This window comes from Ornithorhynchus anatinus, chromosome 2 (assembly GCF_004115215.2).
Source record: "Ornithorhynchus anatinus isolate Pmale09 chromosome 2, mOrnAna1.pri.v4, whole genome shotgun sequence".
NCBI lineage: Eukaryota > Metazoa > Chordata > Mammalia > Monotremata > Ornithorhynchidae > Ornithorhynchus > Ornithorhynchus anatinus.
In genome coordinates this window covers 149,210,575-149,237,266 of record NC_041729.1, presented here as the reverse complement: position 1 = coordinate 149,237,266, position 26,692 = coordinate 149,210,575, and the positions used below count along the sequence as shown (strand labels likewise).

Genomic DNA, 26,692 nt, shown 5'->3' with positions numbered 1-26,692 from the left:
ATGATTGGTGCAGTAGAGTGAAGTATGGACTGGAATAGGGAGAGACAGGAGGCAGGGTGGTCAGCGAGAAGAAAGTTTACTCGGGTTATCTTATACACTAAGCCTCATTCTCATCTCTCTCACTGCCCACCTCTTGGTCTTCCCTGGAATTATCTTCCTTTTCACAGCCATCAGAACAGTGGCTCGTCCCATCTTCTAAACTCTTCTGAAATCACACTTCCTCCAGGAGGCCTTCCCTGATAAATCCCAGGTTCCCAAATGATGTCCCTACCTACAGTGATTTCAGCACTTCCACTTCACATAATAGTTTTGGTAATGGTACTTGTTAATGCTTACTATGAGTCAAGCACTGCTCTAAGGGCTGAGGTAGATGTAAGTTAATCAGGTTGGACACAGTTCCTTTCCCACATGGGACTCACATTCTTACTCCCCTTTTTACAGATGCAATAACTGAGGCCCAGAGAAGTCAAGTGACTTACCCAAGGTCACACATCAGACATGTGTCACAGACAGGATTAGAACCCACATCCTTCTGACTCCCAGCCCCGTGCTCTAACCACTAAACTAACCTGCTTCTTGTGTACCCATAAATCCTTGGATACTCACGCTTTCCACTCTGTAACTTTAAACACTGTTTTTGTTCCTGCTTATAATTAATATATGTTACTGTTACTCTCCCCTGCTAGATCATAAGCTCTGGAGGTCAGGGCTCGTTTCTACTACTGTAGTCTCCCAAGTGCATAGTATGGTGCTCCGCATAGACTAATCATTCAATAAATACTACCGATTGATCAATTTGGTAATTAGAAAGGTCCTCTATATCTCCTTAAGATGCACACAGCTGCATCTAATTTTTTTTTTCCTTTCTAGTGGGAATGAGTGAGACATTCCTTAAGGTGCATATGGTTCCCAAGCTGAAAAGTGAATATTAATATTCTTCCACTCTTTGATCCTTTCAAAAAGAACCTCTGAATTGGAACCATATACCCCTAAGCACAAAAATGGAAAAATAATTGTTTCCGAGATCAAGTGCTCCTTTGGCACTCTGCCTATCTTTATGACTTATTTCTTCAAAACCATTTAGTGTTCACTGTAAAAAATTTTTATGAATTATTAAACACTATATTCATTAGGGAATGAAAGGTATTTTATTCTAATAACTCTGTAATGGAGAAATGCAAGTGTGAGGTCACATGTCTTCAACCATCAAAAGTCAGCCCATTTTAAACAAATATGCATAGAAATACAAAACAAAAAATTAAAAAAAACCCCTACCTCTTCTTAGAGAAGCAGAGTGGCTTAGTGGAAATGGCACAGGCTTGGAATCAGAGGTTGTGGACTCTAATCCTGGCTCTGCCACTTGTCTGCTGTGTGACCTTGGGCAAGTCACTTAACTTCTCTGGGCCTCAGTTACCTCGTGTAAAATGAGGATTAAGACTGTGAGCCCCATGTGGGATAATCTGATTCCCTTGTAATTACCCCAGGGCTCAGAACAGTGCTTGGCACGTAGCAGGCACTTTACTTTTTTTCCATTTGTCTTTTATGTTGGAAGGTAACCTCCTGTGGTCAAGAAATGGGGCACTTTGTTACTCTGCAATTCCTAAACACTCAAGTGATATTTCTACTAATGTCTAAATTAAGAAAAGAACAGAAAGGAAGATGGGCAGAATTTCTAGCCCAACACTAGCTTCTGAAAGCTTTTTGAAAGAGCCTCTTTCACAAAGATTAAACTGAGACAAAAATTAAATCAGTTTTTTTTTATAAAACAAGAGAAAAATGTTTGAAATAAATAGAGGGACAGAGAAAGAAGACAGGGTAGAAAGAAGCTGAATTGACCCCCTCAGAACTTTCCAAACTACCCTAGAATTTATACCAACTAGTTATTTCTTCACTACCTCATTCTTCCCCATTGGACAGTGAACTCCTTGAGAGCGAGGATTGTTTCTGTTTATCATACTCTCCCAAGTACTTAATAAAGTGCTTCGAGTAAGCTCTCAACAATTGGGAAGCAGTGTGGCTCAGTGGAAAGAGCCCGAGTTTGGGAGTCAGAGGTCATGGGTTCGAATCCCAGCTCCGCCACTTGTCAGCTGTGTGACTGTGGGCAAGTCACTTAACTTCTTTGGGCCTAAATTCCCTCATCTGTAAAATGGGGATTAACTGTGAGCCTCACATGGGACAACTTGATTACCCAGTATCTACCTCAGCGCTTAGAACAGTGCTCTGCACATAGTAAGCACTTAACAAATACCAGTATTATTATTATTATTACTACTGATTGATGCTGTGAAACGTATGAGGCCTAATATCCCACCTTCCTTTCAGCAAAGGGATTGGAGATGCCCTTGCTGGAGCTTAATGAGATCATTCTACCCCAAATTCATGGTTTTTTATTGGTGTTTCTTCAGTTAAATTAGTATGTTCAGTACCACCATCATTTGCTTGCAATTCTCATTATTATTAAAATAGTTTTAAATAGTTCTGGTTTTGGCCATATGACCACTGGCCAGGTAATGGGGAAGGTTCTCTTCAAACAGTCCAGTTGGACAAGGAATTCCACCACCTTGTTTATTTTGTGGTAGTAATGGGCATTATATTTGGTAGGGTACAATGGAAAAGATACAGGAAGGGAGTGAGCCTTAGTGGAAAAACATCAGATCTGAGAAAAAGGAGCCCCAGGTTCCAGTCTCACCTCTGCCGCTTGTCTGCTGTGTAAACTTTGGCAAGATACATAACTTCCATGTTTTCCTGTTGGTAGTGAGTTAGATGCTAAATTACCTTTGGAAAGTTACCTCATCTGTAAAATGGGGATTAACAGTGAGCCTCACGTGGGACAACCTGATTACCCTGTCTCTCCCCCAGTGCTCTGCACATAGTAAGCGCTTAACAAATACCAACATTATTATTAAAGTTGGAAGTTTTAGCCTAGAATGTTTAACTGACAACAGTTGGCAGAAATTTGTAACTTAAAGTGATATGGAAATTAAAATCCTCAAAGGCTATATTTAGATATTCAAATCAAAGTAGGGGATTAAGAAATTCTCTGCATTTCCTCAGTCTCTTCCTGCCTTCTCCTTCTCCTCCTGCATTCAAGACATCTCTCCTTGGATGTCCTCCTGTCACTTCAAACTTAACGTGTCCAAAACAGAGCTGCTTATCTTCCCACCCAAACTCTGTCCTCTCCCGGACTTTCCCATCACTGTAGATGGCACAACCATCCTTCCCGTCTCACGAGCCCATAACCTTGGCGTTATCCTTGACCCCTCTCTCTCATTCCACCCACATATCCAATTCATCACCAAATCCTGCAGGTAACACCTTCACAACATCACTAAAATCCACCCTTTCCTCTCCAAACTTCTACCACCTTAGAACAATCACTCATCCTATCCTGCCTAGATTACTGTATCAGCCTCCTTGCTGACCTCCCAACCACCTGCCTCTCCCCACTCCAGTCCAGAATTCACTCTGCTGCTCAGGTTATCTTTCTACAGAAACGTTCAGGATATGCCACCTCTCACCTCAAAAATCTCCTGGTTGCCCATCCACCTCCATATCACACAAAAACTTGTCACCATTGGCTTTAAGGCACTCCATCACCTTGCCCCCCCCCCAACTGACCTCGCTTCTTTTCTTCTACAACCCAGCCTGCAAACTCCGCTCCTCTGGTGCTAATATTCTCACTGTGCCTCAATCTCGCCAGTCTCGCTGCCGACTCCTGGCCCACATCCTACCTCCGGCCTGGATTGCCCTCCCTCCTTAAATCTGCCAGACAATTACTCTCCCCCACTTCAAAACCTTACTGAAGGCACATCTCCTCCAAGAGGCCTTCCCAGACTAAGCCCCACTTTTCCTCATCTCCCACTCCCCCTGTGTCACCTGACTTGCTCCCTTTGCTCTTCCCCCCTCCCTGCCCCATAGCACTTATGTATATTTCTGTAATTTTATTATTTATACTGATGTCTGTTCATTTGTATTAATGTCTGACTCCCCCTGGCTAGACTGTGAGCTCGTTGTGGGTAGAGATTGTCTCTCTTTATTGATATATTGTACTTTCCCAAGTGATTAGTATAGGGCTCCGCACACAGTAAGTACACAGTAAATACGATTGAATGAATGGTTACCAATCTGAATAATTCAGACCAAAAGTTGACATTTTCCCCAATAGTAGTATTTTATTTTATCAGCATTATCTGGATAATTGATTCAATTCTTTTTTAAAAAATTTTGCTCAATAATAAGTAGTCATTGGAAATAAGCAAAGTGAAAGAAAATTCAGAATGTACTTTCATTCATTCATTTGTATTTATTGAGCACTTACTGTGTGCACAGCACTGTACTAAGCACTTGGGAAATTGCAAAACAGCAATAAAGAGGCACATATTTGGGTAAACTTTACTATTAATATATTTCAAGGGACTACATTCACATAATTAATATGAAATTGTGCTAAGCTGAAATTTGACCCAGGTGTATTTAGGAACACATAGCACTATAGAGGACGTAGATTATTACAAATGTGTAACCATGGTTTGTGAAAAACTGTATTGAATTGGTTTCATAGTGGTCTGAAAGAGTTCATTCTCCTCCCAAAATGCATACTATCAATCGGTAAATGTTTACTGAGTGCTTACAACCTACAGAGACTATACTATGCAGAGAAGCAGCATGGCTCGGTGGAAAGAGCCCAGGCTTGGGAGTCAGAGGTCATGGGTTTGAATCCTGGCACTGCCACTTGGCAGCTGTGTGACTGTGGGCAAGTCACTTAACTTCTCTGTGCCTCAGTTACCTGATCTGTAAAATGGGGATTAACTGTGAACCTCACGTGGGACAACCTAATTACCCTGTAACTACCCCAGAGCTTAGAACAGTGCTCTGCACGTAGTAAGTGCTTAACAAATACCAACATTATTATTATTATTACTAAGGGTCCAAGAAATTACAAAACATGCAGTAAACATGATGCCTGCCCTCAAGGAATTTACAATTTAGCAGGGGAGACAGACACTCAAATATTTTACAGGAAAAGGAAGAAGAACAGATTTTAAAGATACGTACATATGTGCTAATGGAATGGCAGTAGAAGAAGAATAGGATGAGTGAGGGGATGAGAGATTAATCAGGGAAGTCGTCCTGGAGGAAATATGATTGCAAAGGGGCTTTGAAAATGGGGAAAGCAATGGTCTCCTATATTTAAAAGGGAGGGAGTTCCATTTAATCAGTGGTATTTTTTGAGCACTTACTGTGTGCAGAACACTGTACTAAGCACTTGGAAAAGTACAACAAAACAGAGTTTGTAGACATGACCCCTGCACACAATGAGCTTATAGTATACAAGGGGAGGTAGACATTAAAATAGATTGTAGGGGGAAATAGTAGATTATAAGAATATTTACATAAGTATCATAGGGTTTCTCACCTATCCCACCGTCGACCCCTGGGCCACGTCCTCCGCAGTCCTGGAATGCCCTCCCTCCTCACCTCCGCCAAACTAATTCTCTTCCCCTCTTCAAAACCCTACTTAAAGCTCACCTCCTCCAAGAGGCCTTCCCAGACTGAGCTCCCCTTTTCCCTCTGCTCCCTCTACCCCCCCTTCACCTGCCCACAGCTAAACCCTCTTTTCCCCCCTCTCCCTCTGCTCCTCCCCCTCTCCCATCCCATCAGCACTGTACTCGTCCACTCAACTGTATATATCTTCATTACCCTATTTATTTTGTTAATGAGATGTACATCACCCTGATTCTATTTATTTGCTATTGTTTAAATGAGATGTTCTTCCCCTTGATTCTATTTATTGCCATTGTTCTCGTCTGTGCGTCTCCCCCGATTAGACTGTAAACCAGTCAAAGCGCAGTGACTGTCTCTGTTACCAATTTGTACATTCCAAGCTCTTAGTACAGTGCTCTGCACATAGTAAGCACCCAATAAATACTATTGAATGAATGAATATCTGCATACCCTGTATCTACCCCAGTGCTTAGAACAGTGCTCTGCACACAGTGAGCACTTAACAAATACCAACGTTATGATTAGACTGTAAGCCCGTCAAAGGGCAGGGACTGTATCTGTTACCGATTTGTACATTCCAAGTGCTTAGTACAGTGCTCTGCACATAGTAAGCGCTCAATAAATAAAATTGAATGAATGAATATCTGAGTGTTGAAGGAGTACATGGCTAAGTTCATTGTCGACACCAAATCCTTAAATTTAGCATGTCCAAAACAGAACTCCTCATATTCCCCCACAAACCTTGTCCTCTTCCTGACATTCCCATCACTGTAGACAGCATCACTACTCTCCCGGTCTCACAAGCCCATAACCTTTGTGTTATCCTCGACTTCACAAGCCCATAACTTTGGTGTTATCCTCGACTTCACTCTCTCATTCAACCCACATGTTCAATCCCACTGAATCCAGTCTGTTCTACCTTCACGACATCACCAAAATCCATCCTTTTCTCTCCCTCCAAACTATTACTATGCCAACGCAATCAGTTATCCTAACCAGCCTTGAGTGCTGCATCTGCCTCCTTGCTGACCTCCCTGCCTCCTGTCTCTCCCCACTCCAATCCATACATTACTCTCCTGTTCTGATCTTTTTTCTAAAAACTCATTCAGGCCATGTTTCTCCACCTTTTAAGAACTTCTAGTGGTAGCCTATCCATCTCTGCATTAAACTCCTTACCATTAGCTTTAAAGCAACCAACCACATTGTCCCACCTATCTCATCTCACGGACTTCCTACTATAACCCAGTCCACTCATTTCAATTCAACCTACTCACTGTACCTCGATTTCATCTATCTGTCCACGTCCCGCAAGTTCCCCCATTTCTTATCCAATAGATCACCTTATTCAAATCACATCTGTTCCAAGAGGCCTTACCTGACTAAGCCTTCATCTTCCCTACTTCTCTTCCCTTCTGCACATTTTTTGCACTTGGATTTCTACCTTTGTTCACTCCACCCTCAGCCCACAGCACTTATGTATAAGACTGTGAGCCCCACGTGGGACAACCTGATAATCTTGTATCCCACCCCACCCCTGAGCACAGAACAGTGCTTTGCACACAGTAAGCACTTAACAAATACCATCATTATTATTAGATTAATGTCCGTCGCCCCTTCTAGACCTGAGCTCCTTACGGGCAGGGAACATATCTGTTAATTATGTACGCTCCCAAGCACTTAGTACAGTGCTCTGCACATAGAAAGCGCTTAATGAATATTTTAATGACTCTCTCCCCTTTCTAGACGGTAAACTCCATGTGAGTGGAGAATAGGTCTACCAACTCCGCTATATTGTACTCTCTCAACTGATTAGTGCAGTGCTCTGTAAATAATAAGCACTAAATAAACATGTTTGATTTGTATAGGATGTGAAGAAATGAGGTCTCACGGCTTTGACTACCATCTCTACGCAGATGACACGCAGATCTACATCTCCGCCCCTGTCCTCTCCCCCTCCCTTCAGGCTCGCATCTCCTCCTGCCTCCAGGATGTCTCCACCTGGATGTCGGCCCGCCACCTAAAACTCAACATGAGCGAGACTGAGCTCCTCATCTTCCCTCCCAAACCCGGTCCTCTCCCAGACTTCTCCATCACCGTCGATGGCACGACCATCCTTCCCGTCTCTCAGGCCCACAATCTCGGTGTCATCCTTGACTCGTCTCTCTCGTTCACCCCACACATCCTATCCGTTACCGAGACCTGCCGGTTTCACCTCTACAATATCGCCAAGATCCGCCCTTTCCTCTCCACCCAGATGGCTACCTTACTGTTACGGGCTCTCGTTATATCCCGGCTAGACTACTGTGTCAGCCTTCTCTCTGACCTCCCTTCCTCCTCTCTCGCCCCGCTCCAGTCTATTCTTCACTCCGCTGTCCGGCTCATCTTCCTGCAGAAACGATCCGGGCATGTCACTCCCCTTCTTAAACAACTCCAGTGGTTGCCTATCGACCTCCACTCCAAACAAAAACTCCTCATTCTAGGCTTCAAGGCTCTACATCACCTTGCCCCTTCCTACCTCTCCTCCCTTCTCTCTTTCTACCACCCACCCCGCACGCTCCGCTCCTCCGCCGCCCACCTCCTCACCGTCCCTCGGTCTCGCCTATCCCGCCGTCGACCCCCGGGTCATGTCCTCCCGCGGTCCTGGAACGCCCTCCCTCCTCACCTCCGCTAAACTGATTCTCTTTCCCTCTTCAAAACCCTACTTAAAACTCACCTCCTCCAAGAGGACTTCCCAGACTGAGCTCCCCTTCTCCCTCTACTCCCTCTACCGCCCTCCCTTCACCTCTCCGCAACTTAACCCTCTTTTCCCCCCATTTCCCTCTGCTCCTCCCCCTCTCCCTTCCCATCTCCTCAGAACTGTACTCGTCTGCTCAACTGTATATATTTTCGTTACCCTATTTATTTTGTTAATGAATTGTACATCGCCTTGATTCTATTTAGTTGCCATTGTTTTTACGAGATGTTCTTCCCCTTGACTCTATTTATTGCCATTGTTCTCGTCTGTCCGTCTCCCCCGATTAGACCGTAAGCCCGTCAAACGGCAGGGACTGTCTCTATCTGTTGCCGACTTGTTCATCCCAAGCGCTTAGTACAGTGCTCTGCACATAGTAAGCGCTCAATAAATACTATTGAATGAATGAATGAAAGGTCAGAGGTGCAGGTAGAAAGGGGTAAATTTCAAAATCAGTATGGTATTGATGAGTAAACTTGGGCACAAGAAACATTAATCTTTCACTTTAACAGGAACTTAAAGAGTAAGGGTATTATTAAGAGAATTGACTTCCCCACAATGAAAATAAATAAGCATGGTGAAAATTATCAGTGGTTTTAATGCAGTTATTTTAACTGGAATTTTAACCTGGTTTGTACTCAAATATTCTATGAAATATTTTCAAGGTGTTTTTGATATTTGCAGGAACAAGTTTATTTAATAGGGAAAAGACCAGATTTCTCATGGTTCCTCATCTACATATCTCAGTACAAATTATTTTTTTTAATTTAAGTAGTATTGCTTCTCTCAAGCCTCTGCTGTGAAGACTTGGCTAAATAAAAAATGAACTGACAAAGTCTTAGAGGAAATCCAATATTTCAAAAGTCTTATGTAGTCTGGAAGAGTGTGGAAAGGACAAAAAGCTTCACCAGCGGTTAAAGATATTGCTGAAATTCTATATTTTCCACATTGCTAAAGATTTTGACTAAAGTTTTTTTCCAGACAATTGAAAGAATAATATTTTAATCAATCAAGAGTTTTTAAATAATGTTGGTATTTGTTAAGTGCTTACTATGTGCCAAGCACTGTTCTAAGTGCTGGGGTAGATACAAGTTAATCAGGTTGTGGAGCTCATGCTCTTCCTCCCCATTTTACAGATGAGGTAACTGAGGCACAGAGAAGTTAAGTGACTTGCCCAAAGTCACACAATTGAGAAGTGGCAGAGCCGGGAATAGGACCCACGACTTCTGACTCCCATGCCCATACTCTTTCCACTAAGTCATGCTGCTTCTCACTAAGCCACGTTGCTTTTTTTTGACTGCTTTCTTTGTGTAGAGTACTGTACTAAGAATTTGGGATTGTACAAAAGAAACAGTAGACAGAATCCCAGCTCTCAAGGAGATTAATCTAGCAAGGGAGACAGGCTCTAAAACAAATTACAGGTAGGGGTAAGCAAAAGAATATAAGACTATGTCCATAAGTACCACCAGGAAGGAGTAGGGGGGAGACGAGTGAATACACAAGTGCTTAGGTGACATACTTACTTGTATCTACCACAGCGTTTAGTACAGTGTCTGGCACATAGTAAGGACTTAACATATACCATAATTAGTATTAGAGCTGAAGTGGCAGGGTGGGGGAGAATAAGAACAGAGAGACATGAGATATTAATCAGGGAAGGCTTCCTGGAGCAAGTGTAATTTCAGACTTAAGCTTATCCATCCAGACTGTATGTAAGCTTGTTGTGGGAAGGGAATGTGTCTATTGTTGTATTCTCTCCAGCACTTAGTACAGTGCTCTGCACACAGTTAGTGCTTAATAAACATGACAATGCATGAATAAATTAGAGCGTTGAAAATTAGGGGATCAGGCATCTGTTGGATAATAAGAGGGTGAAAGTCCCTGATCGAAGAGAGAATGTGAGCAAGAGATCAGAGACAAGACATACAGCTACAAGGCACAGTGAGTAGGTTGCCTTAAAGGAGTGAAGTGTGCAAGCTGGGGTATAGTAAGAGGAAAGCAGGGTTGCTCTCTCATTCATCCCACACATCCAATCCGTCACCAACACTTGCCAGTCTCACCTTCACAATATCGCCAAGATCCGCCCTTTCCTCTCCATCCAACGGCTATCGTGCTGGCACAAGCTCTCATAATATCCCAACTGGATTATTGTGTCAGCCTCTTCTTGGATCTCCCTTCCTCCTGTCTCTCCCCACTCCAGTCTATTCTTCACTCCGCTGCCCGCCTCATCTTTCTACAGAAACGCTCTGGGTATGTCACTCCCCTCCTCAAAAACCTCCAGTGGTTGCCTATTAACCTCCGCTCCAAACAAAAACTCCTCACTCTAGGCTTCAAGGCTCTACATCACCTTGCCCCTTCCTACCTCTCCTCCTTTCTCTCTTTCTACTGCCCACCCCGCACGCTCCGCTCCTCTGCCACCCACCTCCTCACCGTCCCTCGGTCTCGCCTATCCCGCCGTCGACCCCTGGGCCACGTTCTCCCGCGGTCCCGGAATGCCCTCCCTCCTCACCTCCGCCAAACTGATTCTCTTCCCCTCTTCAAAACCCTTCTTAAAACTCACCTCCTCCAAGAGGACTTCCCAGACTGAGCTCCCCTTCTCCCTCTACTCCCTCTACCGCCCCCCCTTCACCTCTCTGCAGCTTAACCCTCTTTCCCCCCCCATTTCCCTCTGCTCCTCCCCCTCTCTCTTCCCATCCCCTCAGCACTGTACTCGTCTGCTCAACTGTATATATTTTCATCACCCTATTTATTTTGTTAATGAAATGTACATCGCCTCGATTCTATTTAGTTGCCATTGTTTTTACGAGATGTTCTTCCCCTTGACTCTATTTATTGCCATTGTTCTCGTCTGTCCGTCTCCCCCGATTAGACTGTAAGCCCGTCCAAGGGCAGGGACTGTCTCTATCTGTTGCCGACTTGTTCATTTCAAGCGCTTAGTACAGTGTTCTGCACATAGTAAGCGCTCAATAAATAAATACTATTGAAAAGGTGGCCTTCCCAGACTTAGCCCCCCTTTCCCTCTGCTCCTCTTCCTCTCCCCTTCCCCCCCCGCCCTCTGCTCTCCCCCCTTCCCCTCAGCACTGTGCTTATTTATATATATATTATTTATTCCCCTATTTATTTTGTTAATGAAGTGTATATCTCCATGATTCTATTTATCTTGGTGTTGTCTGGTTTTTGTTTTGTTCTGTTTTGCTTTGCTATCTCCCCCTTTTAGACTGCGAGCCCGTTGTTGGGCAGGGATTGGCTCTGTTGCCAAATTGAACATTCCAAGTGCTTAGTACAGTGCTCCGCACACAGTTAGCATTCAATAAATACTATTAAATGAATGAAAGTAGCAGGAGGGTGGCAGCTGGTTGAGGGGCTTAAGGCCAATGTAATAGCCAGGAGTTGCTTGAAATGAAGAGGAATGGGTAACCATTCAGGGTTTTCAGGAGTCAGACAGAATATGCACAAATTGAGGTTTTAAAGTGACCTGGGTAGCTGACTGAAATGAAGTTTGGAGATCAGGGACTGGAGGCAGGGAGGCATGAAAAAGGCTAATGCGGTAGTTGTCAGAATATAACAAGTGTTTGGACCAGTGTAGTAATACTTCGGTGATGATAATGATGATAATGATGGTGGTATTTGTTAAGCGCTTACTATGTACCAAGCCCTTTTCTAAGCGCTGGGGTATATACAAGGTAGTCAGGTTATCCCACGTGGGGCTCACAGTCTTAATCCCTATTTTACAAATGAGATAACTGAGACACAGATACAGAGACACTCAGATAACTGAGAAGTTAAGTGACTTGCCTAAACTCACACAGCTGACAAGTGGCTGAGCAGGGATTCAAACCCACAACTTCTGACTCCCAAGCCCGTGCTTTTTCAACGAAGCCACGGGGGCAGATTCTGGTGATTTTGTGAGAGAACTGAGAGGATTTGGGGATGGAATAAATATGGAGGTTGAAAGTGAGAGAGGCGTCAAGGATGATGCCATGATCACAAACTTGAGAGATGGAGAGACTATAGTGTTGTCAATAGTGATGGGAAACTTGGGAAGATTAATGCCTGTCTCCCCATCTCGACTGCAAGGGTCTTGTGGGCCAGGAATACATCTAACAACTCTAGACTGAAGCTCGTTAAGGGTGGGAAATGTCTGCTAATTCTTTTTTACTGTACCTTCCCAAGAGCTTAGTACAGTACTCTGCATGTAGTAAGCGCTCAATAAATACCACTGATTGGATTGAGATGATGAAACAGAGGCTCAGAGAAGTTGGATAACTTGCCCAGGTCACACAGCAGGAAAGTGACAGAGCCAGGATTGACTGATAAACCTGTGCTCTTTCCAGTAGGCCATGCTGCTTATCTGAATGATTGGTTTAGTCAAGACAGCCTAATGGGACGCAGCGTGACCAAGTGGACAAAGCGTGGGTCTGGGAGCCTGAGGCTCTGTGTTCTAATCCCAGCTCCGCTACTGTCTGCTGTGTAACTTTGGACAAGTCACTTAATTTGTCTGTGCTTCAGTTTCCTCATCTGTAAAATGAAGATTCATTCATTCAATCGTATTTATTCAACCATATTTATTGAGTGCTTACTGTGTGCAAAGCACTGCACTAAGTGCTTGGAAAGTCCAATTCACCAACAGATAGAGACAATCCCTTCCCAACAATGGGCTCACAGTCTAGAAGGGAGAGACAGACAACAAAACAAAACGTATAGACAGGCATCAATAGCATCAAAATAAATAAATAGAATTATAGATATATACACTACCTGTTTTTCCTCCTTTTTAGACTGTGAGTCCCATGTGGGACAGGGATTGTATCCTGCCTGATTAACTTGTATCTACCCCAGCATATACACATAATAAGCACTTAAATAAAAAACTGCTACATTGTACTCTCCCAAGCACTTAATACAATGCTCTGCACACAGTGAGCACTGAATAAATACAATTGATTGATTGAGAAGAGGATCTTGCTCTGGACTGTATGCTCCTTGTGGGCAAGGTATGTGTCTACCAACTCTACTGTACTGTTCACTGTTCTCTCCCAAGCACTTAGTAAGAGTGCTCTGCACACAGTAAGGACTCACTAAATTCCATTGATTGACTAATATGAGTGAAAAACTGAGGAGTTCAGTTTTGGATATGTTGAGTTTTAAGAGCAGGCAGGACCATCCAATCGGAGAAGTCCAGGAGGTAGGGGAAAATGTCAGACTGTGGCAAAGGAGAGAGACCGATGTGAGGAAGGTAGGTAATAATAATAATGATGGCATTTGTTAAGCGCTTACTATGTGCCAAGCCCTGTTCTAAGCACTGGGGAGGATACAAGGTCATCAGGTTGTCCGATGTGGGGCTCACAGTCTTAATTCCCATTTTACAGTTGAGGGAACTGAGGCACAGAGAAGAGAAGTGACTTGCCCAAAGTCACACAGCTGACAAGCGGCAGAGCTGGGATTTGAATCCATGACCTCTGAGTCCCCAGCCCGTGCTCTTTCCACTGAGCCACGCTGCTTCATCCACAGAGGGATGGTAGCTGAAGCTGTGAGACAAGATGTGACCCCTAGGGAATAAGCATTGGCTAAATATAGCTAGCCTTTGAATTCAAAGATAATGCTACAGAACCTGAAGTGCTGTCAATTTGCACAAGTGTAGTTCAGAAGGCTAATGGGAAAATAAACACACTCTCTCCCAAATAATTATTTATAATTTTTTTGTAAATACATCCCTATAGCCAGTCTTCTACATACCCAACAATGGGCTCACAATCTAGAAGGGGGAGACAGACAACAAAACAAAACAAGTAGATGAGCATGAATAGCATCAAAATAGACAAATAGAATTATAGATATATACGCTACCTGTTCTTCCTCCTTTTTAGACTGTGAGCCCCATGTGAGGCCACTGTCTCAAAGGCCTTTGAAGATGCTTGTAGCTTGTTGACCAAGAGTTTCAATCAATCAATTGTATTTATTGAGCACTTATTGTGTGCAGAGCACTTTACTAAGCGATTGGAAGAGTGCAATATAACAATAACAGACACATTTCCTGTCAACAAGAGCTTACAGTCTAGAAGGGCATAAAAAAATGAATAAATTATGAACATGTACATAAGTGCTGTGGGGCTGAGTGAAAGGTGTGTAAATAAAGGGAGCAAATCAAGGCAATGCTGAAGGGAGTGGGGAAAAAAGGAAAGGAGGGCTCAGTCAGGGATGGTCTCCTGGAGGAGATGTGACTTCAAAAAGGTTCTGAAGGTGGGCAGATTAATTGTCTGTCGGATATGAAGAGGGAGAGCGTTCCAGGTCAGAGGCAGGATGTAGGTGAGAGGTTGACAGCAAGATAGATAAAATGGATGTACAGTGAATAGCTTGGCATTTGGAGGAGATAAATATCTGGGCTAGGTTGTAGTAGGACAGTAGTAAGGTGAGGTAGGAGGGGGCAAAATGATTGAGTGCTTTAAAGCTAATGGTAAGGAGTTTCTGTTTCATGCGGAGGTAGACGGGAAACCAGTGGCGGTTCTTCAGGAGCGGGGAAAGATGGACTGAAAACATTTTTGTAGAAACATGACCCGGGCAGCAGTGAATTATGGATTGGAGTGGGGAGAGACAGGAGGCAGGTAGATCAGCAAGGAGGCTCATATATTAATCAAGGTGTAATTCATTGATTCATTCAAAAGTATTTATTGAGCGCTTAATGTGTACAGAGCACTGTACTAAGCACTTGGAAAGTTTAATACAGCAATAAAGAGAAACAATCCCTGCTCACAACAGATTCATAGTCTAGTGAGGGGAGACAGACATCAATACAAGTAAATAGGCATCGTTATAAATGAATAGAATTATAGATATATACATATATACATAAGGGCTGAAGAGCGGGGGGAGAACAAAGGGAGCAAGTCATGATGACATGGAAGGGAGTGGGAGCTGAGGAAAAGTGGGGCTTAGTCTGGGAAGACCTCTTGGAAGAGGTGCGCCTTCAGTAGGGCTTTGAAGGTGGGGAAGAGTGATTGTCTGGCGGATGTGAGGAGGGAGGGCTTTCCAGGACAGAGGTAGGACATGGGCCAGGAGTCAGCGGCAAGACGTGAGAGATCGAGGCACAGTGAGAAGGTTAGCACCAGAGGAGCGGAGTGTGCAGGCTAGGATGTATGAGGAAAGAAGGGAGGTGAGGTAGGAGGGGGCAAGGTGATGGAGAGCTTTGAATCCAATAGTGAGGAGTTTTTATTTGATATGGAAGTGGATAGGCAACCACTGGAGAGTTTTCGGGGTGGTGGTGGTGACATGTCTTGAACATTTCTGTAGAAAGATAATACAGGCAGCAGAGTGAAGTATGTGATAGGATGAGTGCTTGGAATAACAGAATAGCAGTTTGGATGGAGAAGAAAGGGTGGATTTCAGTGATGTGGTGAAGATTGAACTGACAGGATTTAGTGATAGATTCAATATGTGGATTGATTGAGAGAGGAGTCAAGGATAACACCAACGTTATGTGTTTGTGAGACAAGGATGGCGGTGGTGGCTCCAGTGATGGGAAAGTCAGGGGGAGGACAGGCTTTTCCAGTGGAGCAGAAGTTTATCCTGACTTTGGAAACAGAATTTTTGTTGCACCTTTAAGCATGATGGAATACAATAGGTCGAACGAGCCTAGACACTCCTCAGTCCCTGCTTCACTCCAACAGTGATGGAGAAAGTTTAAACTTCCCAGAAAACCACAGAAGAATGTATTTTTGAAAGATTTTACCAGGACGTGAAGCAACATGGAGTAGTGGATAGAACACGGGCCTGGGAGTCAGAAGGTCATGGGTTCTAATCCCGACTCTGCCACTTGTCTGCTGTGTGTCCCTGGGCAAGTCACTTCACTTGTCTGTGCCTCAGTTACCTCATCTGCAAAATGGGGATTGAGACTGTGAATCCCATGTGGGACAGGGACTGTGTCCAACCCGCTTTGCTTGTATCCACCCCAGCGCTTAGCACACTGCCTGGCATACAGTAAGCACTTCAATACCACAAATATTATTATTATGCTGTTGATAATCCAAATCTGCCCTGCTTAATTGCATGCCATCAGCCTGTAGCAATAAAGTTGAAGCAGCAGGGTTTGGAGAAAGAGTAAGGGCCCGGGAATCTGAGCATCTGTGTTCTAATAGTAATAATAATAATAATGGCATTTGTTAAGCACTTACTATGTGCAAAGCACTGTTCTAAGTGCTGGGGAGGATACAAGGTGATCAGGGTATCCCACGTGGGGCTCACAATCGTAATCCCCATTTTACAGATGGGGTAACTGAGGCACAGAGAAGTTAAGTGACTTGCCCAAAGTCACACAGACCTTGCTGTGTGACCTCTATAATACTAAACCATAATGAGCAAACTGGAAAAAAAATGAGTATATTAGTTTTATTATTAGTCATATTTGTTAAGTACTTTGTGCAAAGCACTACACAACGCAATGGTCAAAGGTACAAGAATGATGGTCATCCACACACTGAGCCTGCCCAGAAGGTGTTCACAATTTGAAAATGGGGGAAAATCTTATAACACACAGAGAGCTTCCTAACAATCTACTAAGATTCACGGCACTCTACCAATGTTTACTGCACTGTCAACTCCCTAAACCATTTTTTCAGTCTACAGTTTTACTGATGTCCTACTTAATCTTTCGTAAAGCTGGTTGCAGGCTGCCATTGATAGAAAGTTGCATCCTTCCAGTAACCATGACAGTTAAATACTATCAGATTAAGAGTCTCAATTTAGAATCGCCTTTTATGGTTCTATAATGTTGAAATGCAATACCCAAACATGGAGAGCTTCTCATTATGCATCCTAACTTGTTTATTGAAAATAGAAATGCCATATGTGGTCAAAATTCTAAATAGAAGGGTATTAATTGCCAGACAGACCATTTTTTATTACCACTTAAAAACAGGTAGATATCCAATTCTATCGCATAACTATTAAATCCTGTAGGACTTTCATTTTGCCATATAAAAAACCTCACCATACAATGTTTACTATATAATCAGTGTCTGCAGATTCAGCAAACATGAATCACCATTAATATAAATGTACTGCTGGTTTCTGGGAGAATTGATGCTACAGTGTTTTATGAAAATGAAATATAATAATGGCCCCATGATAATGCTCACCCTCAAACTGGGCTAAAATTCAATTGCAGAATAGATTCATTCATTCATTCATATTTACTGAGCACTTACTTTGTGCAAAACACTGTAGTAGGCACTTGGGAGAGTATAATACAACAACAAACACATTCCCTGTCCACGACGAGCTTTCAGTGTCGAGTGGGAGACAGTCATTAATATAAATAAATTACAAATATGTATATAAGAGTTGTGGGGCTGGGAGGGGGGATAAGTAAAGGGAGCAGGTCAGGGTGATGCAGAAGGGAGTAGACGAAGAGGAAAGGAGGGCTTAGTCAGGGAAGCCCTCTTGGAGGAGATATGGCTTCAATAAGGCTTTGAAGATGAGGAGAGTAATTATCTCTCAGAAATGAAGAAGGAGGCCATTCTAAGCCAGAGGCAGGATGGGGGAAAGGGGTCAGCAGTGAGATAAACAAGATCAAGGAACACTGAGCAGGTCAGAATTAGAGGAGCAAAGTATGTGGGCTGGGTTTAGGAGAGTAGCAAGGTGAGGTAGGATGGGGCAAGGTGATTGAGTGTTTTAAAGCCAATGGTAAGTAGTATTTGCTTGACGTGGAGGTGGATGGGCAACCACTGGAGTTAGTTAAGAAGTGGAGAAGCATGGCTGAACAATTTTGCAGAAAAATGACCCAGGCAGCAGTGTAAAATATGGAGTGGAGTGGAGAGAGGCAGGAGGCTAAGAGGTCAGCAGAGTGGCTGATGCAGCAATCCAGGTGGGAGAGGATGAGTGACTATATTAACATGATAGCAGTTTGGACGGAGAGGAAAGGGTGGATTTTAGTGTTGTTGTGAAGGTGGGACCGACAGGATTTAGTGATGGATTTAATATGTGGGTTAAATGTTAGAGAGAGTCAAGGATAACACCAAGGTTATGGGCTTGTGAGACAGGAAAGATGGTGGTGCCATCTGCAGTGATGGGAAAGTCAGGGGAAGGACAGGGTCTAGGTGGGAAGATACAGAGTTCTGTTTTGGACATATTGAGCTTGAGGTGATGGGAGAACATCCAAGTAGAGATGTTTTGAAGGCAGGAGGAATGAAAAACTGCGGAGAGGGAGAGATATCAGGGCTGGAGATGTAGATTTGGGTATCATTCACACAGAGGTGGTAGTTGAAGCTATGGGAGTGAATGAGTTCTCCAAGGGAGTGGGTATTGATGGAGAACAGAAGGGGACCCAGAACTGAACCTTGAGGGACACCCACAGTTAGGGGATGGGAGGCAGAGGAGGAGTCCATGAAGGAGACTGAGAATGAACAGCCAGAGAGATGAGAGGAGAACCAGGAGAGGACTATCTCAGTGAAGTCAAGCTTGGATTATGTTTCCAGGAGACAGGGATGGTCAGCAGTGTTGAAGGCAGCTGAGAGGTCGAGGAGGATTAGGATTGAGTAGAGGCTGTTGGACTGGCAAGAAGGAGATCATTGGTGACCTTAGAGAGGGTGGTTTCTGTGGAGTGAAGAAGGGGACAGAAGCCAGATTGGAGGGGGTCAAGGAGAGAACTGGAGGAGAGGAATTTGAGACAGCAGGTTTAGACAACTTGCTCAAGGAGTTTGGAGAGGAATGGTAGGATGGAGATGGGGCAATAACTGGACGGACCCATGGGGTCAAGAGAAGGTTCTTTAGGATAGGGGAGACTTGGTCATGTTTGAAAGTAGTGGGGAAGAAGCCACTGGAGAGTGAACAGTTGAAGAGAGCAGTTAGGGAGGAAAGAAGAGAGGGGACAACTGTTTTGATAGATGAACCAAATTCCTTCCCTCTGGGAAGTAAAGTGTTCAAATACGTAATAAAATCACACCTCCTCCAAAAGGCCTTCCCCGAATAAGTCCTCATTTCCTCTACTCCCTCTTCCTTCTACTTCATTCCTGCCCTTGGATGTGTACCCCTATTCACACCCCCACACCCCACAGCACTTATGTACATATCCATAGTTTATTTCAGAGTTTGTCTCCCCCTTAGACTGTTAGCTCACTGTGGGCAGAGAATGAGTCTACCAAGTCTGCTATAGTGTACTCTCCCAAAAGCTCAGTACAGAGTTCTGTGCACAGTAATTGCTGAATAAAGATGATTGACTAATTGGGATTTGCCTCTTTTCCAAATACCGAGTGGCCTTAAGGAACACCAGCCAGTGAATCCCAATTTTGGGACTGTAGTATATGTTATAATAAAGTCCGAGAGCAATGAAGAATGCAGCTCTGTGTCAGAGGCAAGGAAATCCAGTCCAGATTGTGATACCGGTTTCAAGGAGGAGTTACCTTTCCCCGTCTAACCAGTCTCCATTGTGATACTGGTTTCGAGGAGAAGTTACATTCATTCATTCAAATGTATTTATTGAGAACTTACTGTGCGCAGAGCACTGTACTAACCACTTGTAAAGTACATATCGTCTCTATCCAGTTCTCTGCTACAACAGATAACATTCCAGAGAAGGTCAGATATAGCAATGAGTGGATACAGCATGCACATTTCTAGAATTTCCCAAAAGAAGTATATATTGCCCTCCTTTTTTTTTTTTTACCGTATTTGCTATGCACTTATTGTGTGCCAGTAAGCACTGGTGTAGAAACAACCTATTTAGGATGACCCAGTGCAGTCCCACATGGGGCTCACAGTCTTCATCCCCATTTTAGAGATGAGAGAACTGAGGCACCTTACTCTATTTATCACATTCATTCTTGTATAGATGAATGAGTTCTTTACCTAAACAGTAGATTTGAAAAATGTAAAAATACCAACTGAAAAAAAAACATATATCAACAGATGCACTTCAAAGTTTGTATTTTAGAAAAAAAAATAATTTGGATTTCATCCATTTCTACTCTAGTCTCTGTGAGATTGTTCATTCACGCAAGCCTCTGCTTTGCCCAGCCTAGTGGGAGTAATCATCTTCAAAGTATGCAATTAACAAAGCTAACATGACAAACTCATTCTTATAGAAGGGAATGTTTATGCAGTTATTCTCACTATTGTAAAGGTACAAATTAATAATACACCAAGACTGTAAACTCATTGTGGGCAGGAATGTGTCTGTTATATTGTTGGGTTGTACTTTCCCAAGTGTGTAGAATTGTACTTTCCCAAGTGTGTAGAACAGTGCTCTGCAAATGGTAAATGCCCAATCAATACACTTGATTGATTAACAATATGTTATTAAATGGAAATAAAGAAACGGAATTGGTGAATTATGTTATCTTTCCTCGAGCTTCACAGAGAGTGTAAATGGATTCAGCTCCTATAGGGAGAGGAGCAGTGGTCCAAGATTAACAGAGAGGCAGAGAGAAAGCACAAAATAAAGTATGAAAAGCTCACAAGCAGTCATAAAAGACACTCTCTCCCTCCATCCCTTTCCCCAGCTGCACTGAGGACCCAATAGTAAGGTAGCAGAATTGACATGCTGGTCTGTTCTTGATTTAATGGAACAGTAAATACTCAATTATTTAAAATGTGTGGGCCCCCGAGGAAAAAGTAAAATAAAATCAACTTGTACACGATTTGAAGTACTCCTTCAAAGACTCAGAAACTTCACTTAATATAGTCTCTTTCTACTACTGGTAATAGAAAGACAACAGGAGAAATAAATTTAGAGCATTATCAATGAAGAACCTAAAAAAAAAACCACCTTGGTTGAACTTCCAAGGAATTTTTTTTATATCCAACAACATGCTTGATCCTGAATTTATGTTTTAATGAGTCAAAAATTATACCACCACTTAAAAATATTCCTTATGGTTTCTCTTAAATCACCATTAGCCTAACATGCATGTAGTTTAAAAATACAATACAAATGAATTACACACAATATTCACTAGTCATTTCTTCACTATCTACAGAATTTTTTTAATATCATTGATTTCCCTCTCAAGACAAAGAATTGCTCCATCCTAGCGATTTTGCTTGTAACTTTTATAAAGATTCCTGTTTGTCCACTGCCTAATTTTGATTAGACAAAATCTAATTCCTTTTAAGGCCCAGATGAGTGGACAGGTGATTGTGCCTCTCAGAGCTACTTCTCTTCCCTCTTCTCCCCAGAGGGATTCAGTCTCAGGTGGGTGAGTAGTCTGAGGGATTCCCGCTTTTAGGAGCCATTAAATTGTTCACTAACATTTGCAAATCTCAGTTCACTGATGTGTTTCTTACAAATTACACTGTTCTGTTTCCTCCACAAGAACTCCTCTCAAGTTACGTTCTAACTTTTCTGCAAATTGCGAAGCCAGGGTTATAAGCACTAATTCTCCAATGATATGCTGTCAGTCTAGGATGAGTCTAGAAAGGGATCAGCTGAAGAGAAGAATGTCTCCTTCGCTATCAGGATTTGTTTCCCTCAAGGAGAAATCAGCCATTGGTCCAACAGGTCACGGTGCAAATTACCATAAAAAAAACTCTCTTCCCCTCTTCAAAGCCCTACTGAGAGCTCACCTCCTCCAGGAGGCCTTCCCAGACTGAGCCCCACTTTCCCTCTGCTCCTCCTCCTCCAACCCTCTGCTCTTCCCCCTTCCCCTCAGCACTGTGCTCATTTGTATATATTATTACCCTATTTATTTTATTAATGAGGTGTATATCTCCTTGATTCTATTTATCTTGATGATGGTGTCTTGTTTTGTTCTGTGTTGCTTTGCCGTCTCCCCCATTTAGACTGTGAGCCTGTTTTGGGGCAGGGATTGTCTCTATCTGTTGCTGAATTGTACATTCCAAGTGCTTAGTACAGTGCTCTGCACACAGTAAGTGCCCAATAAATACTACTGAATTAATGAAAGAATAAAAAAATTATTTATTAAGTGCTCACTATGTGCCAGACACTGTACTCATCAACACTGGGGTAGATACAAGCTAATCACTTTGGAAACAGTCCATGTCCCACAGGGGGCTCCCAGTCTTAATTTCCACTTTACAAATGAGGTAACTGAGGCACAGAGAAGTGAAGTGATTTGCCCAAGGTTATACAGCAGACAAGTGGCAGAGCCAGGGTTAGAACCCAGGTCCTCTTGGCTCTCAGAACCGTGCTCTATCCACTGGGGCATGCTGATTCTCTTGTCTTCACTGGTTTCAATTCACTTTTTGAAAATTACAGAGAAAAACCCCAGGCCATTTTAAAGGAATATTGTGAAGGGGTCTTATATCCATTAATCAATTGAGCCTCATGACAGAGAAGAAGACTTTGCAACAACTCCTGAACTTGTCGCTCTTCCTGCTAGAAAATGAACTTGCTGACAAGTGTGATTTCTGAGAAGAAAGGTTCATTTCTAGGGCATATGTCATGTCGTAGGTTGTAGTTGAATAATGCTTCTCTCACAGTACGCAACCAATATTCTGGACCACCTACTCCCAGAGACCTTCACTCATGTGGGGAACCAATTTTTTGCCACTAGATCATGAAATCACTTAAGGTGATTTAGCAGAGCAGTAAATGGTTGCCCCGTGATGTTTCATAAATATTAGTAAAGGATTGAGAATCTTGTTTGTTTTTGCAGAATATTCTCATTTGATACAGCTTTCCCTCCAGAATTTACCCTTTAGTCTCCTCTTTAGCTATTTTTCTCTCTGCAATTGGATGCTCCCATCTACCTTCCCCAGCCTCAGAATTTGCAAATAGCTCCTGGAAGGCTGAAAGCAAGCATGGCAGCACAGAGAGAGGATGGGCACGTGTGAGCTATAAATAGCCAGATGCTGTTAGTGGATCTGCACTCCTGCACAGGCTAAGGCTGGGATGAATAAATGCAGAAGATTCTCTACTCCCCACCACCCTGCAGCATTTTGTAGGGACTCCCAGAGCGGGGGTGGGGGGTGGGGGCACTGTTGTCCTGTGGTAGAGCTTCAGTCTGGGAATAATTCCCTACAAAACGTTGGCCTGGAGCTTGGAGCAATCTGCCACGGCAGAGGATACAGCGCCAACCCGGGTAGCCTGGGGCTGCGGCCCCTCTGCCCACCCGCTGGCCCGGCCCTGGGCCCGGACCACTCAGTTCCCTTGATCCCTTGACCTCGGGGTCCCCAGGGCTCAGGCCTTCTCCAGAAGCTAGAGGGAAATAGGTCCCCTTGGGCACCTCCTGCCAGGGATGGGCTGAGGGAGGGAAGGAGAGAGAATCAAGGGTGAGCGCCTGCCTCCCCTGCCGGCAGACAACCCAGCCTCTCTGGGGATGGATGGGTGTGTGGAGAGATGGATGGATGGGAAAATCCCTAGTGCCTAGCAGGCTTCCCACCTGCTTCCTCAACTGGTGGAGTGTGTCCCGGGACCAGGTGGAACTCCCCACCGCTGGCCTCCCTTCTCCTGGACACCTGGGCAGAGGCCAGGCTCGCTGACAGTGGGGGAGGGACAGACAGGGATGGAAGAGAAGGGAGAGGATGGGGGGGGATGGGGGGGGATGGAGGGAAGAGGGAGTGGGGAAAGGGGGGGTAAGGAGGGGGGAAGGAGAGGGAGGGGGAAGGAGAGGGAGGGGGGAAAGGGGGGGGAAGACGGGGGGAAGAGAGGGAGGGGGAAAAGAGAGGGAAGAGAGGGAGGAGGAAGAAAGAGGGGGCAAGAGAGGGAGGGGAGAAGACAGGGAGGGGGAAGAGGGAAAGAGAGGGGGAAGAGGGAAAGAGGGAAGGGGCAAAGAGGGAGGGGGGAGAGAGGAGGAAGGGGTGAAGAGAGGGGAAGGGCAAGGGAAAGAGGAGGGAGGGGAGGAGGGGGAGAGGGAGGAGGGGGAGAGGGAGGAGGGGGGAGAAGGAGGAGGGGGGAGAGGGAGGAGGGGGGAGAAGGAGGAGGGGGGAGAAGGAGGAGGGGGAAAAGGAGGAGGGGGAAAAGGAGGAGGGGAGAGGGAGGAGGAGGGGAGAGGGAGGAGGGGGGAGAAGGAGGAGGGGAGAGGGAGGAGGGGGGAGAGGGAGGAGGGGGAGAAGGAGGAGGGGGGAGAAGGAGGAGGGGGGAGAAGGAGGAGGGGGAGGGAGGAGGGGGAGAGGGAGGAGGGGGAGAAGGAGGAGGGGAGAGGGAGGAGGAGGGGAGAGGGAGGAGGAGGGGAGAGGGAAGGCAGGAAGAAGGGGGAAAGAGGGGGAAGAGAGGGGGTAAAGAGGGAGGAAGAAAGGGGGGAAATAAAGGGCTGAGAGATGTGGGGAAAAGAGGGGGGAAAGAGGGGGGGAAAGAGGGGGGGAAAGAGGGGAAGGGGAGGGAAAGAGGGGAAAGGAGGGAGGGGGGAAAGTGGGGAGGAAGAGGGGAAGGGGAGGGGGAGAGGGGGTAAAGATGGAGGAAGAAAGGGGGGGAAAGAGGGGGGGAGAGAGGGGGGGAGACAGTGGTGGGGGGAAGAGAGGGGGTAAAGAGGGAGGAAGAAAGGGGGGCAAGAGGGGGGAGGGAGGTGGGGGAAAGTGGGGGGAGGGGGGGGGGGAAGAGGAAGGGAGAAAGGGGAAAAGAGGGAAGAGAGGGTGAAAAGGCGGGAGGAGAGGGGAAGAAGAGGGGGAACAGAAGGAGAGATCAAGGGGTGGGAGTACAGGGGGAAGAGGAAGGGAAGGGGAGGAGAGAGAGAGGGAAGGTAGAGGAGAGGAGAGGTGGCCGCCTCTTTCCCTCCGACCCGCCCCCCGGCCGGGGCCAGCCTCATCTGCTCCCGCAGCACCGCCTGCCAGGCGCCCCGGGGACAAGCCAGGGAAAAAGCACCAGTGGGGGCGGGCACCGGGCAATACTGCCGGGACACTGCTCCGGCACAGGATAACCTGCCGTTTGCCGAGGGGGCCAGTCCTGCCCTGCCCTGCCCAAGCCCTTTAGCACACACTGCATTGGGTTTATCATGCCAGTCACAGGAGGAGGCTGCAGCATCAAGGGGAAAGTTGCCTGGACCGCAGCCAGGAGGGATGGAGGGAGGGAGGCAGGGAGGTTGGGAAGGAGGGAGGGAGGGATGGAGGTTGGGAAGGAGGGAGGGATAGAGGGAGGGATGAAGGGTGAGAAGGAGGGTGGGAGGGAAGGAGGGAGGGAGGGTGAGAGGGAGGGAGGGAGGGTGAGAGGGAGGGAAGGAGGGTGAGAGGGAGGGAAGGAGGGAGGTTGGGAAGGAGGGATGGAGGGTCTCCCTTGCTCCCCCGAAGATGCCGGGCTGCTCCGAGTGTCCCTCCTGGCATCTTTTCTTCCCCCTCCACCTCATCCCGCCCTCCCCCCTGCCCAATGCACCACTGGACCCGCCTTCGCCCTCACTCACGCCACCAGCTCGGGGGCCGATTTTTATTTTTTAGGGAGGGGGGGCGAGGGGTCGCCGGCGAATGACGAGGCGAATCGTTGCCACCGCTGGGCAACGGAGGCGGCCTCCTACCTGTTAGCCCGCTGGCTCCGCCGGGCTCGCTCCCCTCCGAGCCGCGGCGCGGCTGGCTCGGCGCCCCCCACGGCTCTCTCCGTTGGGCGGGCCACACCTGGGACAGGACCACCTCTCGCCCGAGCCCACCCACCCTCCTCGGCCGCATCCATCCCACCTCCCGCCGCCCTCATTGGGCCAAGCCCCCCGGCCGGGCGGGGCCACCGAGAAAGGGCCCGTCCCCATTGGCCCGGCCGGCTGGCAGTCTCCCCCATCCTCAGGACCGGCTGGCAAAGGGGGAGAGGGATGGGGAAAAATCTCACAGCTGCAATGGGTCTGCAATCGGAGCGGGCAGCATCCCGGATCCGGGAAGGGGAGGAGGAGGAGGAGGAGGAGGGAGGCTTGGAAGTTGCAGCCAGAGAAGGATGGGAGGAGGAGGAGGAGGTCAGAGCTGGGGAGGAGAGATGCTTGGATGTTGCAGCCAGAGAAGGATGGAAGGAGGAGGTCAGAGCTGGGGAGGAGGGATGCTTGGATGTTGCAGCCAGAGAAGGATGGAAAGAGGAGGAGGAGGAGGAGGAAGAAGAGGAGGAGGAGGAAGAGGAGGAGGAGGAAGAAGAAGAGGAGGAGGAGGAGGTCAGAGCTGAGGAGGAGGGATGCTTGGATGTTGCAGCCAGAGAAGGATGGAAGGAGGAGGAGGAAGAGGAGGAGGAGGAGGAGGAGAAGGAAGAAGAGGAGGAAGAGAAGGAAGAAGAGGAGGAGGAGGAAGAGAAGGAAGAAGAGGAGGAGGAAGAGGAGAAGGAAGAAGAGGAGGAGGAAGAGGAGAAAGAGGAGGAGGAGGAAGAGGAGGAGGAGGTCAGAGCTGAGGAGGAGGGATGCTTGGATGTTGCAGCCAGAGAAGGATGGAAGGAGGAGGAGGAAGAGGAGGAGGAGGAGAAGGAAGAAGAGGAGGAAGAGAAGGAAGAAGAGGAGGAGGAGGAAGAGAAGGAAGAAGAGGAGGAGGAAGAGGAGAAGGAAGAAGAGGAGGAAGAGGAGAAGGAGGAGGAGGAGGAAGAGGAGGAGGAGGTCAGAGCTGAGGAGGAGGGAT

The 26,692-nt window shown here is 45.9% G+C and overlaps 1 protein-coding gene across 4 annotated transcripts in view; it reads right to left on the bottom strand.

Annotated features, from left to right (window-relative positions):
* CNTN1 (contactin 1) overlaps positions 1-25,750 on the bottom strand; it is a 484,199-nt gene extending 458,449 nt beyond the window's left edge. For 2 of the 4 annotated variants that reach the window (XM_029058335.2, XM_029058336.2), the window contains exon 1: positions 25,630-25,750. The gene's annotated coding sequence lies outside the window, so the exon portion shown is untranslated. The remainder of the gene's footprint in view (positions 1-25,629) is intronic. The other 2 variants (XM_029058332.2, XM_029058331.2) reach the window with 1 other exon arrangement.
* Between the last annotated feature and the right edge of the window lie 942 nt (positions 25,751-26,692).